This window comes from Schistocerca cancellata, chromosome 2 (assembly GCF_023864275.1).
Source record: "Schistocerca cancellata isolate TAMUIC-IGC-003103 chromosome 2, iqSchCanc2.1, whole genome shotgun sequence".
Classification (NCBI taxonomy): domain Eukaryota; kingdom Metazoa; phylum Arthropoda; class Insecta; order Orthoptera; family Acrididae; genus Schistocerca; species Schistocerca cancellata.
The window spans coordinates 476643985-476662026 of record NC_064627.1 but is presented as its reverse complement, the minus strand read 5'-3'; the positions used below and the strand labels follow the sequence as shown (position 1 = coordinate 476662026).

Below are 18042 nucleotides of genomic sequence, written 5' to 3'. Positions count from 1 at the left end.
GCAGTAATCGCTCCTGGATATCTGCTGATGGATAAATTTCGAAACCCGTCATGTCAGCAATAAAGTCAGACTGTTTTAGGTTTCGCGCAGTATAACTCAATATACATTTTAAAACATTCCATAAATCAACACTTTCATGCGGTTGGGACCTGCTTAGAATACTACACAAATATCTGTTCTGGACACTAACATGACATATATCAATAACGTTATTAATTTTCTGCAGCTTTTCTCAGTGACTTCATTTGCAGATTTTTCTCTTTTTAACACACATTGAAGTGCTATGTCAAAACACTGTATAAGATTTCAAAGTTGAGCAAAGATTGGCAACTTGCTTTAAATGTTCAAGAGTGTAAAACTGTGCACTTCACAAAACGAAAAAAACCTAGTATCTTATGACTATAATATCAATGATTCACTGTTGGTATCGGCCAATTCATACAAATACCAGGGTGTAACGCTTTGTAGGGATATGAAATGGAATTATCATAAAGACTCTGTTATGGATAAAGCAGGTAGGCTTCGGTTCATTGGCAGAAAAATGGGGAAGTGCGATCAGTCTAGAAAGGAGGTAGCTTACAAATCACTCGTCCGACCAGTTCTAGAATATTGATCAAGTGCGTGGGACCAGATAGGACTAACAGAGACTACTGATCGTATACAGAGATGGGCAGCACGTATGGTCACTGGTTTGCTTCATCTGTGGGAAGATGTCACCGAGATACTGAACAAACTGAACTGGCGGATTCTTGAAGATAGGCATGAACTATCCCGAGGACGTTTGCTAACAGAGTTTCAAGAACGGGCCTTAAACGATGACTCTAGGAATATGCTACAATCCCCTACATATTAGTCACATAGAGATAGTGAGGAGAAGATTTTAGAATAATTATTGCACACGCAGAGGCATTCAGTCAGTCAATCTTCCTGCACTCCGTATGTGAATGGAATGGGAAGAAATCCTAATGACAGGTACAGTGGGACGTACCGTTTACCATGCACCTCATGGTGGTTTGCAGAGTTTAGATATACACTCCTGGAAATTGGAAGAAGAACACCGTGAATTCATTGTCCCAGGAAGGGGAAACTTTATTGACACATTCCTGGGGTCAGATACATCACATGATCACACTGACAGAACCACAGGCACATAGACACAGGCAACAGAGCATGCACAATGTTGGCACTTGTAACGGAACTGAAATGATGGTGGGCTGACAGTAATTTGGAGCCCGCGCGTCGGAAACGGGCGCGCTTGTGTGAGACTGCCAGGGAGTGCACCCTGATGCCATCTATTGGCGAAACTGGGAATTAGCGCTGCCTGTCAGACAATGCACTAAGCTCTCGGAGTCAAATGTATTCTTTTTCTTGGTAATTATAAGTTATTACTGTATAATTTAATGTGGTAAAGCGCTAGTAGTAAATTATTATGACTGGTATGGACTCCAGGGTAGTAAATATAAATATTCTTAAATACTAAATGATTTCGGTAAAAAGGTGGTAGGGGAACGTCCCCACTCTTGGTGATACGAGCGTAGCTAGGGGTAGCTGGAGACACAGGGACTGAACAATGAAATGGCCTGGGGAGTGTTGACGTGATCGGACGTGCGTAACTGTACTCACGCAAAAGTGATTGTGCAACAGCGAAGAGGCGAATATCGTCGCCGTTTTTGGAGTAAAACGCGACGAATGGTTGTTGAAGCCGCCTTTATGCCACTGGGGCTGATTGTAAGAGTTCCTGTGCCCAGATTTTATGGCGGACGTGCAGTAGCTTATACGAGTGCTACAGCTCATAGTTCCAGCCGCCATTAAGGGCATGAGGCGTGAAGAGCTGCGTTAGCCACATGCATCTCACCACCAGCACCGACACGTCTACCCAAGGCAAGACTGCTTGCAATTGTTAAGTCGAACTTTGTATACATGTAAAAGGAGAATACCAGTTTTCTTTTATGCAAGTGCAGAGGACAGAATATAGTAATGAGTAAAATTACGACGCATGTTGTTCATTGTAAAGTGTAGTAACCTCAAACATAGTATAGTGAAATCAGACTGAGGCCACCATCGCCTCTTTCATTTACAATTCTTTTGGTTGTAGAATACTTTAGCGTATAAGAATGTTGAAAAGAGCAATGGTCACACCAGAATGAGTCGCCTATTTATAGTTACTTAAATTTTTCTGAGCAACCTTTCAAGTGAAGTCACTTAACTAATTCTGTATCAATGGTCCAAAGAGTAATATCCAAAATCATTAAATAAGTTGAAGGATAGAATTTTGTTAACCGAAGTTGCATAAACTGTCTTGGTAGTAATTACCAAGCCAACTCACAGAAATTGAGAGAGTATTTGCTTTGTAGAATCATCTAGAATGATCAGAAATAGTAATATTCAGAATTAAGTTTAAATTCAACTCAAGCCATTTCACTTTGAAACGAGCCAAAAATTGATTTATTCTTTTGCTCCTTCAGAGCTGGCGACCGTAGTTATAAGTATTTTCAGGAGGATTCGACGGTAAGTCTGCTGCTCTCGTCGTGCTGATAGGATTATCCACTGCTGCTAGCAGTGGTGATTGGATACATAAGCTCACTACCAAGTTAAGTGGGTCAGGTAGGCAGTGTTACCGTGTGAACTGTAGGGCACTGTAGGCCGTGGATCGAACCCGTTCAATCATCACAGCTCTTAGGGAAATAGTCCGGTTAGGAGTGTACTAATCATTAGGTAAATACTGGCGAGTAACGGTCAAAAATGTATACGCAAGTGAATTTAGCAAGGTCCACGTAGCACCTAGTTAATGTGGTGCAATGGCGAGGGTAGGAGTGGAGTAAAAGTTAGCTGAGCTTGTGGCAGCTGTGCTGGATTCAAATATTAACTACGTGAATTCACTACTGCCTCTTACCATTGGGACTGAGCTATTTACAGTTAAAATACGTAGTAGTAAGCGCAAAGGCGTGACAGCTACAAGTCCGTATTGGTTTTATACATACGGAATTGGGAAGTGGGTCATTCCGTCAGTGGAGGGGGTTAAAACAACCGAGTCAGTGGAGAACGTACCCCATTTACTGATGGAAAGATTCAGCGGTTCGGTCGCATGTGGCGACCGTGACAGGACTAACCAAGTTTGTAGAATAATGGCTGTAATAAAAGTGTTTTATATAAACTTGTAGTTTCAAGAAAATTTTTAATTTAAAATTCTGTTGTAGACATATATACCACAATTGGTAAGTTCAAGACGACAACCTGCAAAGCAGCAAAAGAAAGTCCAATGGTAGGAGTTAAACAAGTAATACTTGGTTTAATAAACGTTTCTATTAGGCACGAAATACAGCAGCATAAGATGTAGTCGAATAGTAACAAGCAAGACGAAAACATTACAAGGTCAGACCCAGAATTAGGGACCATAGATACTGTTGTAGGGTTGGAAAATCTTATAGATGAATCCACACCCATAAGACAGGAGGAACGGGAAGTGAAACCAAAGGTAGTGAAAAGTGAACCCAATGTATCTGTGGATGCAAGTCACAAGGGAGAGGATATGGAATTAACAAGTTTGTTAAATAGGATGATGGCGCAAATTCAAGAAGGGAATGCTAGTTTGAAAGCAGAAATTGCTAGTCATATATCCCAATTGGATGAAAACCTATCTGGTAAAATAAAAGCCAATTTAGAAATTTTGAATACGCAAAGCCAACGTATCACAGAGGTAAACAAATCAGTAAATAGCATTAGGGCTGAAATAACAAATGTTCAGAGAAAAGTCACAGAAATAGAGAAAAGATTTGATACCGAAATTCAGAGAATAGAGAAATCAGTGGAACCTTTGGTTAGTGAAAAATTAGAACCGATAATTGAAAGTAAATTACAGGTGATAGTACCAGTTCTAAAGAAAGAGATTGTTAAAGAAACGGCAGCTGATATTGAAACACTGCGCAATACCATGTTGAGTTTTGATGCATGTGTGCAGGAGCAGGAAAATACACTGCGTAATGAGATAAAATTATTAAGTCAGCAAGTTCAGAATCAGACGTTTCTTAACTGTAGTGGTATCCCATTGGTAATGCAAAAATCGGAAATACTGAGTAGGGAGGAAAAATACGATCCTCAAAAGAAACAAGGTGGATGGCATCCAATGGATTTTATAAAAAATTGTGAACGTGTCTTACCAACAGACATGTCGGATAAAGAAAAAATTAATTTAGTAATAGACGCTTTAGCAGGTCATGCTAAACGTTGGGGATTGAATTTGGATATCGACAATTTGAAGTTTACAGACTTCAAAGAAAAGTTCCTTGAGGAATTCTGGAGCACACAACAGAGAGATAGGTTGTGGAGAGAATTCGTTGTCGCCAGAATGCCAGAACATGGGCGTGGGCTCATGAAAGAATACTGTGAAGGATGGTTCAAGCGTTTGGAGTATCTTAAAGATCGTAGATCAGAATCGGAGATAGTGTGGGAGTTGTGGAAAAAGCTACCGGACGATTGAAAGCGTTATGTAGGAGGCACTCATCGAACATTCGATGAATTTTTAGAAAAAATCGAGAATGAAGATAGGTGGCGTGAAACTAGAGAGTTTCGAGGTTTCAGAAATCAGAATGGAATAGTAAAAGGTGGTAGGAATGAACCGCAAATTAACATGATGAGAGGAAGAGGTCAAGAAGGTAACTCTCAGCGAGGGAGAGGACACTATCAGGGAAACAGGATGCATTATCAAAATCAGGAAAACTAAATACCGCGCAGGTCAAGGGCCTAACGCGCGCGGAAAGAAAGAAATGGCCCAAATATAGGGAAGATCGGAGTAGGCAGTACTATAGTAGGATAGTGCGTCGTTCGCCTGAAGAGCAGTTACATAAACGAAACTTTGCGAAGTATAATGCAGGGATACAAACAGAGGAGAGAGAGCAGGGAGGAATTATTAAGGGAAATGAAGTAGGAAAAGAATATCGGTCGGATGTGAAGGCTCACGTGAATGAAATAAGTACAATTCGCGGTCAGAGTGACGAATTGATGAAGGAAGAGTCAGAGAAGGCGTTGTTTGTCGGTAGGGATGGCAACTGTGCAGAGAGGCAAGGGCAAGGGAGGAGTGATGTGACTTATGGTAAAAGGTTCGTACGAATAGTCGACGAATCGCATCGAGAAGTAATTAAAGAGGAAAGGGTGGATAAGAAAAAGGGGCATAGTGCAGAGACGCATGCCGATTCAGAAATTACCTCGTATGCAGAATATATACATCAGTTCAAAAGCCAGCCAGCACAATTAGAAAAATCTTCCACTCAAGTGATTAATTTGGACCCGAATATGACAGTGTTAGAGAGCCATACCGATTATGATGTGTACCTAGTGACAGCAAGAGTACATGACTGTGATGAAGATTCTTTTAAAGAAATTAGAGAAAGTGTATCTAACCAAGAGAAAGAGTGTTGTGATCCCTGTAGTACTGAAGCAAATGAGTTGAGTGAGACTGGAATTCCATTAGTAGGGGAAAATAATGAAAGTAAGAGTGGCGAATGCACTATCCAACAAAGGGAAAGTAGAGAAATGGATTATAATTTGCGAGAATTATTTGAACCCGAAGAAGGTCATATTTCTAAGGAGGAGGAATTATCGTCAGAATCATCAGAAAGCATCCAGGGAGAAAAAGAAATAGAGGAAGTTTCCGATTCCGCAACCGAGAGTTCAGGCATGACAGATTCGAATGAGAACGCGATGGCATTAAAGAGCCTAGACGAAGGACTATTGGAAAGAGTGGTGAAAGAATTTAGGATGAAAAGGAGAAAGAAACCTCCGGATGGAATGGTCAGTATAAAAACCGGAAAAATAATATGGCAAGACTTGGCGGTGGAAAAGGATTTATTATGGGAAGATAAAGAAAGTATGAAAGAGGACAATAGGATGCAAACAATCCTACCTATTAATGTATGTGGGTACGATTTATATGTATTGTTGGATACGGGTGCTCAAATAAGTGCTATTTCGCACGCATTTTTTGAGATGATCAAAGAGCAACGAGGAGTAGTCATGATGCCAGTAACAGGTGTTAAAGTGATAGGGGCGACAGGGAAATGTAGTAAACCTGTTAAACATCAAGTGATGATGGAATTTAAGATAAAAAACAAGCTATTTTCTAATGCATTTTTAGTAGTTCCAGAGCTCAGTGCCGAGATCATTTTAGGCATTGACTGGTTAATAAAACAAAAAGTAATTATAGATTGTGACAAAGGGATAATAGTTTGTAAAGTTGATAGTGCGGTATTAGAAATACCATTTGAATCATCTAGAGTAATGGAAGAGAACCAGCTGAGATGGGTAGAATTTAGAGATGATCATGATTCAGGAATAGGTCAAAAATTCGATTGGTTTCTGGTGAGGCAGATAGTTGAAGATGGAAATAAGGAGACACTCCTTCGAAATGTAGTGGATAAAATGGAAGGACTATCTGATGCCCAAAGGGAGGATCTATGGCAAATTCTGAAAGAAAATCAGGAGGTATTTTCGGACAAACCGGGACGAGTGATAAATTATGAGTACTGCATGGAGGTAGAGGAGCATGAACCTTTCTTTAAACCACCATATAATGTACCCTTGTCTAAGAAAGAAGCAGTTCAAAAAGAAATAGATAAAATGGTTTCATGTGGGGTCATTGAACGGAGTTCTAGCCCATATAATAACCCATTGGTGATAGTAGGTAAGAAGGATGGAAGTGTACGAATAGTGATAGATGCTCGTACTCTGAATAAAGTAGTGATGAGGGAGTTGGATCGTCCAGAGAACATAGATAATTTATTGCAGAAGTTTAATGATGTAAAGTACATGACTAGTTTAGACCTAACGGCAGGATACTGGCAAATCCCATTAAGTGAGGAGTCTAGGAAGTACACGGCATTTTTATTCAATGGCAAATGCTACCATTACACAGTGGTACCATTTGGCCTAAATACTTCCGTTTCAGTGTTCATTCGGGCTTTAGACAAAATTTTAGGTAGTGAACTTAGTTCGCTAATCACGGTTTATGTAGATGATCTGTTAATTGCTACAAGGACATGGGAAGAGGACATGGAGTTATGCGACAGGGTGTTCAAAGCTTTAATTAAAGGAGGAATGACCCTGAACCTGAAAAAATGCGAGTTTGTGAAGAAAGAAATAAAGTTTTTAGGTCACATAGTAACACCAGAGGGAATTGAAAAGGATCTCAACAAAGTCAAAGCAATAAGAAATTGTCCGGCTCCCAAGAATAAAAAACAACTAAGGTCGTTTATAGGACTTTGTTCCTTTTATCGTAAGTATGTGGATGATCAGGTGTTCAATAGCCCACATCTGAACAACCTACTTAAGAAGAACAGTGTGTATATATGGACTGAGGAATGTGAAACAGCATTCAACCGGCTAAAAGACAATTTGGCTAAAAACATAAAGTTATGGCACCCTGACCTGTGTGAACCATTCCACATGGCAACAGATAGTTCAGATTATGGATTGGGAGTATCCATATTTCAGGAGGTAATGATAGATGGGGAAAAAACTCATAGACAAATAGCATTTGCGAGTAGAACCATGTCTAAGTACGAAAGAAACTATACAGTTTCAGAGAAGGAGGCTTTAGCTATAGTATGGGGTTTTAGGAAATTTCAACTTTTCTTATGGGGACATAAGACTGTGGTCCATACAGACCACAAAGCTTTAATATTTTTGAAGGACTGCAGATTGTTACATAACAGGTTGACCAGATGGGCACTGTTTTTACAACAATTTGATATAGAGATCAAGTATGTTAAAGGGAAAGAACATGCAGTACCGGATGCTTTGTCGAGATTACCGGAAGGATGTGAGACACTAGAAAGTGTAAAGAATAGGGAAGATGTTTTTGAGGTGAATTACTTCAAAAAAGCGGTAGGAAGAGAAAAAATTAGGGAAATATGTCGGAATATGCGAAGATATCAAAGTGATGATGCACTCAAGTCGGTAAAGGTCAAGTTTGACAATCCGGACGCAAGTAACATAAGGGCTTCATATAAAATACATAAAGGTGTACTGTATCTTCAAAGATTAAATAATCCAGGGAAGTGGAGAGTATGTTGGCCGGAACAACACACTGAAGTGCTGATAGATTATGTTCACTTGGCATATGGCCATTGTGGTGCACGGAAGTGTACCGATAAGTTAGATGAATGCATTACCTTTAACAACATGGCACGAAGGGTAGCACAGAGGATAAGATCTTGTGATCTATGCCAAAAGGCGAAAGTAACAAATGCAACTAATCAAGGGCCCATGCAATCAATAAAACCTGATGAAGTATTAGAAATAGTAGCAGTAGATATCTTTGGACCATTACCGAAAACCATGGGGGGTTTTGTGTACATCTTTGTAGCAGTTGAACTTTTCTCAAAGTATATAAAGCTATATCCCTTGAGAAAAGCTACTGCCAGAGCTGTGTATGATAAAATGGTGTGTGACTATTTTGTGAAAGTAGGGAAGCCAAAGAGAATACTATCAGATAATGGTGTTCAGTTTTGCTCAAAAATGTGGAAGGATGGGATAACTGAGAAACAGGTAGAAGTGGTACATATCTCAGCTTATCACCCATCAAGCAATCCAGCAGAAAGATATATGCGTGAGATAGGTCGGTTATTTAGGACGTATTGCCATAGTAACCACAAGAAGTGGGGCATGTGTGTGAGTGAATTCGAAGAAATCATGAATTCATTAACAAACGAGAGCACTGGATTTACTCCAGGAGAAATCCTGAAAAAGACAAGAAGTAAAAGTCTAGTAGAAGACCTACTAGAATTTCCAAATAGAGTTGAATTAGATTATGATAGTAAAAAGACCTTAGTAAAAGACAAGATGAGAAAACAAGCAGATGCGAGAATTCGTCGTCACGACGAAAAAGTAAGGAATCCCAAATTCAAAATAGGTGATTTCGTTCTTGTAAAAACACATGAAAAGTCAAGTGAAATTAATAACGAGATCAGCAAATTTAAATATATATATAATGGACCATTTAAAATAGTGTCCATACCCAATGTGAATGCTTATTATTTAGAGTACCCATTAACAGGCAAACGCCTGGGAGTAAGAAACATAGTGGATCTCAAAAGGTATGAACCACGAATTCTACCAGATTGAAAATAAATATATAAATAAATATTAAAGTAAACCAATATGTAAATAGTTGTGTTTCTTTTGTTCTATGTGAAAGGTAAATGCTCACTAAAATATATTGCAGTATTCTAATGAAACTTCTAGTTTAAGTAGAGACTAAACGGACTGGGAAAGACTGAGCTTCTAAGAAAGCCTTAATAGATGTGTAAATAAGTGTTGTGGAAGAGGTAGAAAAGTGAGGAGGTAAAGTGAAAAGGACGGGCTACAAAGTAATAGGTGCATAATGTGTGTTTTACTTGCCTGAGATAAAAGAAGTGTATTTAAAACTTTGTAAAAACAAAAAAAAAAAAGATGTTTAAAGTGTACTGTGTTTAGAAGTAAGAAAATTGGAAAGAATATATGTAAATCATTTATGTAATGTTTAGCAGGAAAGAGAGAAAGAATTGGTGTTTCATTTTAAATATGTAATATAAGTATCGAGGTGTATCAGTAAGAAAGGGAAAACCCTTGGTAAAAAAGCTTATCGAACATTTCAGATTCATTATAGGAGAGACTTCTTATTGAATTATCACTGTAAGATACTTCAATAAGAAGTGGGGCATGTGTAACGGAACTGAAATGATGGTGGGCTGACAGTAATTTGGAGCCCGGAAACGGGCGCGCTTGTGTGAGACTGCCAGGGAGTGCACCCTGATGCCATCTATTGGCGAAACTGGGAATTAGCGCTGCCTGTCAGACAATGCACTAAGCTCTCGGAGTCAAATGTATTCTTTTTCTTGGTAATTATAAGTTATTACTGTATAATTTAATGTGGTAAAGCGCTAGTAGTAAATTATTATGACTGGTATGGACTCCAGGGTAGTAAATATAAATATTCTTAAATACTAAATGATTTCGGTAAAAAGGTGGTAGGGGAACGTCCCCACTCTTGGTGATACGAGTGTAGCTAGGGGTAGCTGGAGACACAGGGACTGAACAATGAAATGGCCTGGGGAGTGTTGACGTGATCGGACGTGCGTAACTGTACTCACGCAAAAGTGATTGTGCAACAGCGAAGAGGCGAATATCGTCGCCGTTTTTGGAGTAAAACGCGACGAATGGTTGTTGAAGCCGCCTTTATGCCACTGGGGCTGATTGTAAGAGTTCCTGTGCCCAGATTTTATGGCGGACGTGCAGTAGCTTATACGAGTGCTACAGCTCATAGTTCCAGCCGCCATTAAGGGCATGAGGCGTGAAGAGCTGCGTTAGCCACATGCATCTCACCACCAGCACCGACACGTCTACCCAAGGCAAGACTGCTTGCAATTGTTAAGTCGAACTTTGTATACATGTAAAAGGAGAATACCAGTTTTCTTTTATGCAAGTGCAGAGGACAGAATATAGTAATGACCTTGCCGGTCTAGGAATGGTAGAACAATGGGTTCGATGACGGTTTGGATGTACCGTGCACTATTCAGTGTCCCCTCGACGATCACCAGTGGTGTACGGCCAGTGTAGGAGATCGCTCCCCACACCATGATGCCGGGTGTTGGCCCTGTGTGCCTCGGTCGTATGCAGTCCTGATTGTGGCGCTCACCTGCACGGCGCCAAACACGCATACGACCATCATTGGCACCAAGGCAGAAGCGACTCTCATCGCTGAAGACGACACGTCTCCATTCGTCCCTCCATTCACGCCTGTCGCGACACCACTGGAGGCGGGCTGCACGATGTTGGGGCGTGAGCGGAAGACGGCCTAACGGTGTGCGGGACCGTAGCCCAGCTTCATGGAGACGGTTGCGAATGGTCCTCGCCGATACCCCAGGAGCAACAGTGTCCCTAATTTGCTGGGAAGTGGCGGTGCAGTCCCCTACGGCACTGCGTAGGATCCTACGGTCTTGGCGTTCATCCGTGCGTCGCTGCGGTCCGGTCCCAGGTCGACGGGCACGTGCACCTTCCGCCGACCACTGGCGACAACATCGATGTACTGTGGAGACCTCACGCCCCACGTGTTGAGCAATTCGGCGGTACGTCCACCCGGCCTCCCGCATGCCCACTATACGCCCTCGCTCAAAGTCCGTCAACTGCACATACGGTTCACGTCCACGCTGTCGCGGCATGCTACCAGTGTTAAAGACTGCGATGGAGCTCCGTATGCCACGGCGAACTGGCTGACACTGACGGCGGCGGTGCACAAATGCTGCGCAGCTAGCGCCATTCGACGGCCAACACCGCGGTTCCTGGTGTGTCCGCTGTGCCGTGCGTGTGATCATTGCTTGTACAGCCCTCTCGCAGTGTCCGGAGCAAGTATGGTGGGTCTGACACATCGGTGTCAATGTGTTCTTTTTTCCATATCAAGGAGTGTAGATGTAGATTTCTTGCATGATGTTTGACTTTCATCTTTGCGGCGTGGTCATCCTGAATGGAGAACTACTGATTATTATAATACTGGTCATCTTCCTCCTGCATTACTTTACGTCATGTTTATATTATTGCAATTACAACATTCTTGGAAACCTGCGATAACAGGTAAAGATTGTCGAGATTCTCGATTCACGGGACACACGAACTGTGTATGTACATAACTAAGTTTGTGCAGAACATTCAGCGCGATAGTCCTACTTTGAGCCGGCTAACTTTTATTTGTTGTCATGTCTTCTGAATGGTTTCATGCGGGCCGCCGCAACTTCACTCCTGTGTCAGCTTCCTCCTCTCAGAGTAGCAAGAACACCCAACGTCCTCAGTTATTTGTTGAACATACTCCAATCAGTAAATCCCCGATTGTTTAAAGACTCGAACACCCGTGTATGAATGAGCTTCACGACCGAGTTAATGTGTTAAATATTCAACGTTAAGCATATAAGCGAACATGTAAAAAGCGATAAACTGTTTCCTTTCATAGTTTTGTGCGGGTTGTCAGCCAGAAAAAATTTCGTAAAGCTTGGAAATTATGTTTAACGTTTGTTGGAGGTGGATATGGATATGACTTCATTCCAAATTTTGCTGCTTCGAAACAATACATCACCCGAAACAGAGTGTTATAGAAACCAACACGATGATAACACACATACACACTTACACCGTTGGGTGGCGTGGGTTAGAAATCAGTAAATTGGAATCAAATTGTGACGAAGGAAATCGTTTCAGCTCAAGTGCAATAGTGAAAATTACCAGTGCCCCACAAACATGTCGCCGACTGCACGTGGCTACCTGCGACTGACCCCGACAGCGATGCACATCAGAATGACTCAGACCAACTTTTTCTTTTCAACCCTCCATCCGGGATGGATCTCGTCAGACGTTACTACATGGGACCCACAGCAGAGTAAAGAAATTCTGCCGAAGCGTTTGGCGTTACCAACGTTTCCCTTGTTCTGACCAAGCATTCATGAAGCTTCGCAAATAGAGAGAGAGAGAGATCCACAGACAGAGATGTGTATCTGTGTGCGATGGTAATAGTCTGTGACAATGCAGTTTTGCATACAGGACGTACATTTTCTAATAGGGAAGGTTCGGAAGATACAGACACCTTTCAGGATCTGCGCGCTAAAAAGTACTCTTTGAAGGTGTTCGCCGCGAACATCGTCATACGCAAATGGGGTTTGTGCTGTGGTGTCAGTCTATCAGTTAGGAGCTGGGAGCCTTAAGGGCAAATAGTGATGAGTGTCAGCCGCTCGCATGTGCAAGCCGATTATCTCAATGTGGTTGAGTGTCTTCATATTGTAAATAGGTTTATACTTCGATTAAATAATGATTAAATAATCTTCGACATTATTTTTTTTTTACGACGAGAGAAAGTCTAATTCCTTAATTAACGGCGGCATATCAGCAGTGCTATCGACAACTAGTCAGAATATCGCCAGAAGGACAGCAGCAGCACAGATGAGGTGCTGGGCTGGCAGATCACTGACCAACTAGTCAGTCTAACAATAACACGTCTAGTGGATAGCAACTGAGAGACAACGTGAAGCATCGTGGTTAATAAGTCACATTTATCGCGACGATGTCACAGAATCATATGGCTCAGTTGGCAGTGATCCGTTTGCTAGCTGCAAATGTTGAGCAGTGTGGTCCTTACTGTCCCTCTTCCATAGGGATGTGCTTCCTATCCTCGCCATCATCAGACAACATACTCCCTACTTTCTACACACGTCCATCATATTCACTCACCTGCACACATGAAACGTAATATGTACACTTCGTGAAACAGAGGCTCCCTTGCATTCGAATAAAGATGCTGAAGCTACGGATTAGATGTACCAGCCAACTTTATTATTTGGCTGACTACGGAAGTCTTTAATGTACTTAAAATATTTACCAAGAAAACATTTTAGATAACATTCTATGCTCGAGAAACTAGCAGTCCCCACCCTCCTTTCCCCTCCTCATCACCGCCACCAACAACTCAGTCATCCCTTCTTACAGGGTCATACCCTCTCGTTCGAACTAGGCATCCAGCGCGAACTCCCATGGTCCTTCATGGTAGCGGACATTACCGACCCATTCGGGACGCCGACTTCCTTGTTCATTAAAATCCACTGCCTGACGTAGCAAGGCATTGTTTAGTCCATGGCACAGCCGATAGGACTGTTCGCTGCAGCTCCCATGTCGCCTCCTGGTTGATTGGTTGGTTCTTTGATGTTTAAAGGGACCAAACTGCATGGTCATCGGTCCCACCGCTTCCTATTTCGCCGTGAAACAGCTGGCAGTTTCAAGCCCATATGCTCAGCTCCTTGCAGAATTCCCCCTCCTCATCCAGCCACATAGCGACCCCTAGAATGGTCAGCATGACACTATGCACGACATCGCCAGTACCCCCCACCCCCGTCCCGGTTTTCTACCATGCCCACCTCTTCCTCCCTCACAAGTGCAAAATCGCACAAAAGGAGTTTGAAGAGCTGCTCGCTGCCAACGTACTTCACCCTTCCAAAAGTCCCTTGGCTTCAGCTCTTCACATTGTCCCCAAGAAGAACGATTCCTGGCACCCTTGCAGCGATTACCATAAACTCCTTGCCCACATCAATCCTGACAGCTATCCTGTTCCACTTCTCTGCAGCCACAACAACGCCATCCCGGGAGCTATTATCTCCAGTAAAGCTTACACACGAATCCCAGTTGCCATGGAGGACATTGAGAAGGCAGCCATAATCACACATATGTCCTGTTTGACAACGCATTTAATGACTTTTGGCCTGTGCAACGCCGCACAAACATGGCAGCGATTTTTCGACAGCATCTTCTGGGGCGCGCCAGGGTGTTTAGCCTACCTAGATGATATACTCATCTACTACAGGGATCCTACTGAATTCCACCAACACCTATGCGAACATTTATTCCGCCTACAGAAAGGTGGAGTGATCCTCAATACGGCAAAATGCGTTTACGGGATGAGTGATGTCGAATTCCTCGGACACTTAATCTCTGCCTCCAGCTCCCGCCTTCTGCCCAAGACAGTACAGGGATTAGCAAACATTCCATGCACTACTACCTTCAGAGGCCTCTGGCGTTTCATCAGCATGCCAACTTTTTCCGTGGCCGTCTTCAGGACACCGCTGCCACCAAAGAGCCCCTTACTGCAGCACTTCGTTGCTATAAAACCAAAGCAAAGGCATCAAACTGGTCCCTTAGACTCATGTCATGGTCGAGAGCTCAACTTTTTTTTTTTTAAAAAAAAAGAAAGAAACTCGCCAATGCGGCCTTTTGGGCCTTCCCCATCCTACTGCAAGCCTCGCAATAGCGGGCCAGACAGCTGTTGGGTTCATCCTCCAACAATACGTGGACAACGCCAGGCAGCTGCTTGCCTTAGTTTCGTCCAAGCTCTCTGACGCACAGTGGCACTGGGGCGCACATCACCGCGAGATGCTCGCAGTCAAAGAAGCCGTCCGCTGTTTCCGAACTTCATTCGAGAGAAGCGTCCTTACGACCTTCACAAGCCATTGCCCCCTCGCTTCTGGTTTTTGCAGGGAAACCGTAAGCCAGATCTCACCTCAGCAGTTTAGGATACAGGAGTACGTTACAAAATTCACTATCAACGTCCGGCATGTTGCCAGCATCGATAACATAGAGGCAGACAGCTTTAGCCACTTCTGCACCATGACCTAACCCTTAGACTACAATGCCCTGTTCGCTGCTCAAGAGGTGGACCCAGACCTGTGCCACACCCTTCAGAATGCTGACTCTGTCCTCAGCCTCCAGCTAAGACCCATACCCGGCTCCGACCGTATCATCTGGTGTGACATCCTCGTGGATCCTTCACAGCATGATGAATCCAAAGATGGCTCTCGTATCCTTCCTTCCTCCTGCCTTCCAAAAACCGGCATTTGACATCGTCCATTTGATGATAGCACACGGTGTTTCCCAAAGCAAGCATTGACGTTAGTTGCATCGCATTACATGGGCGACTAAACTCTGAATGCTGCGGGTCAAAACACTTCATATAAAAACTAAGATTAGACAATTGATGGTTGCTTGGTCAAAGCAATTCATTAGACAAATGAAGGATTCGACTGCACCTTATCTTCAATTACCGCTCGCCATCGGCAAGCAAGTGTCACGTGAACGGAACGAAACGGTGGGATGAACAAAAGAATGGATCAGCAACGTCAAATATTTCTCTCTGGAGAGATAATTGTGGCATTATATGCGTCGTCAGCAGAAAAGAACTTTAGGCATTTTTAACGTATTGGGCAAGAATATGTTGACTTCGAAGTTGGTTGTTGTATGACTCTCTTAGAGTGGTCTTGCTCTCAAATGGTTCAAATGGCTCTGAGCACTATGGGAGCCAACATATGAGGTCATCAGTCCCCTAGAACTTAGAACTACTTAAACCTAACGAACCTAAGGACATCACACACATCCATTCCCGAGGCAGGATTCGAACCTGCGACCGCAGCGGTCGCGTGGTTCCAGACTGAAGCTCCTAGAACTGCTTGGCCACACCGGCCGGCGACTTGCTCTCAGCCAGGCTTCCTTCGCTTATAGATCCTTTATGAGGTTGCTCTGCCGAAAAGCGGTGTGCCTTTCCTTTAGTTGTTCAATTGTATTTCTTTCCGTCTAGTGCTTCTTTTCGCTTATGAATCTTAGTATGTGATAATGGAAGCTGTTTGAAGGGAAAAGTGCGTTTACACAGAGCATTTTTTTAAGAAAAAGTGTGAGCACTAAAGGTATAGGCTACATTTTTATATTTACGTAGTTCATAAAACAAGTACAGAAATTAATATTTAGCAGAGCTGTTGACAAATCTACGGAAGAAAAGAATTATGACTACTATCAGAAAATTACAATTGATTATTTGTGGTTATCACACACCTTTTTCTGCTACATTCGACAAAAGTAAATGTAATGGATAATGTACAATGAATATCATGTAAATTATAGGTATATTTTATTTTTAAACATTCCGCTGGAAAGCAATGACAAACAACATCTAGAAAAACTAAGGTTTTAAAAATAGCTCAGAACGTGACAAAAAATAACACCCAAATCGGCAAAAAAATAATAAAACTAATGACAAAAGAAAATCTGTGTTTACTTACTTGTCTGATGTTTTTTGCATCTTGTCTCAGACGACATGGTGGGCGGTTATAAATTCTCATTTCTTTTTTCAACCGTAAGGTCTATATAGATGGAGCATCAAAAAGGGGCTTCCAACGGGAATTGCTCTGGAGGGGATTACCAGTTACGGTATTTTCATGATAGCCAAGTGAAACCTCACGATAATCTCAATCGGAATCGGAGATTAAAGCTGTGTCTATTTTTTGTTTTGATAATGCTTAATAGTGTCCAAGACAGAAATATGGTCTTTGTGTGTACGTGTGTACGCTCGCTCTTGAGACAGAGAGTTAGAGAATGCATGTGCGAGGGTAGGAGTGGCTTCTCTGCTTCATATCGTAGTCACTGTCATGTTACCTTGTTACCTGTTACCTTGTTTACTCACTGGAACAAAACATACGCGGATTTTACTCTTTATTACTTACTTGAGGTGCGTTTAGATATCTCTTCTGGTTTGAATATTTTCACGTTATAGGCCACACAATGTTTGTTTTAGAATGGAGTGTTACAGAACTCCAGCGTGTACAAATGACCTTTCTTTGTGCTTCCGCAGTAGCATATTCTCATCAACATCACGTACAAACAAATCCTAATAAGCTGTGTACTTGTGTTATTTCTCAATTTATGGAGCGCTTTTCGCAGCTAAAAAGAGAAACCACACACTTAGAAACACAACGAGGCATTTAATACGCATAGTAAATACCACATACTACTTGCAGTCTCTGTGTTTAACGATCTATGTAATGTCCTTCAGACATGCATGCTTACCTGAAAGAACAGATACTGCTGCGATCTACAGCTGTAATATACATACATCGAGTGGCTAAAATGTTGAGGGAAGGCACTAGATGTGATATCAGTAGCTAGTCACTCCCCCACGAGACCACAAAACTACAGTAACACATGGATTCCGTTAGGTGTTGCAATCGTTTGGGGACACGTTGATTCACGCATTTATTGTGTAGTTGGTGCTGGGTTCATCGAGCGTACACGGGTGTCGACAGCATCCGATAAATGTTCAAGTGGGATGAGATCAGGTGATCCATGGGGCGAAGCCATGGTCATGAATTCACTGGAGTGTTCATTGAGCCACATGCGTACAACCAGAGAATGGCGAAATGTCACATTCTCCTCCTGGAAAATGACAGCTCCTTCACGGTATTCGAATACGAGGAAGAGATGCAAATGGGCTGCAGGAATATCCGCACATCGTGGATCTGTTGCTGGTACCTGCAGCCGGGCAACAAGGCCTAACTGCGACCGTGTGAACACAGTCGAGATCATGACTGAGCCACCTCCTGCCTAGACAACTTTATTGGGATGCGAGATACATAGCTTCATGAGTAACGCGTTACATTCTCAGATGCATCAAATCGGTACAGCTGAAACAGGGACCTTGTTACACGCCATCAATGACCA

General features: G+C 42.5%; 1 protein-coding gene across 1 annotated transcript in view; it reads left to right on the top strand.

Annotated features, from left to right (window-relative positions):
* Positions 1 to 18042, top strand: part of LOC126155368 (acyl-coenzyme A thioesterase 9, mitochondrial-like) — a 181928-nt gene that overhangs the window by 125397 nt on the left and 38489 nt on the right. The gene's annotated exons all lie outside the window — the stretch shown is intronic.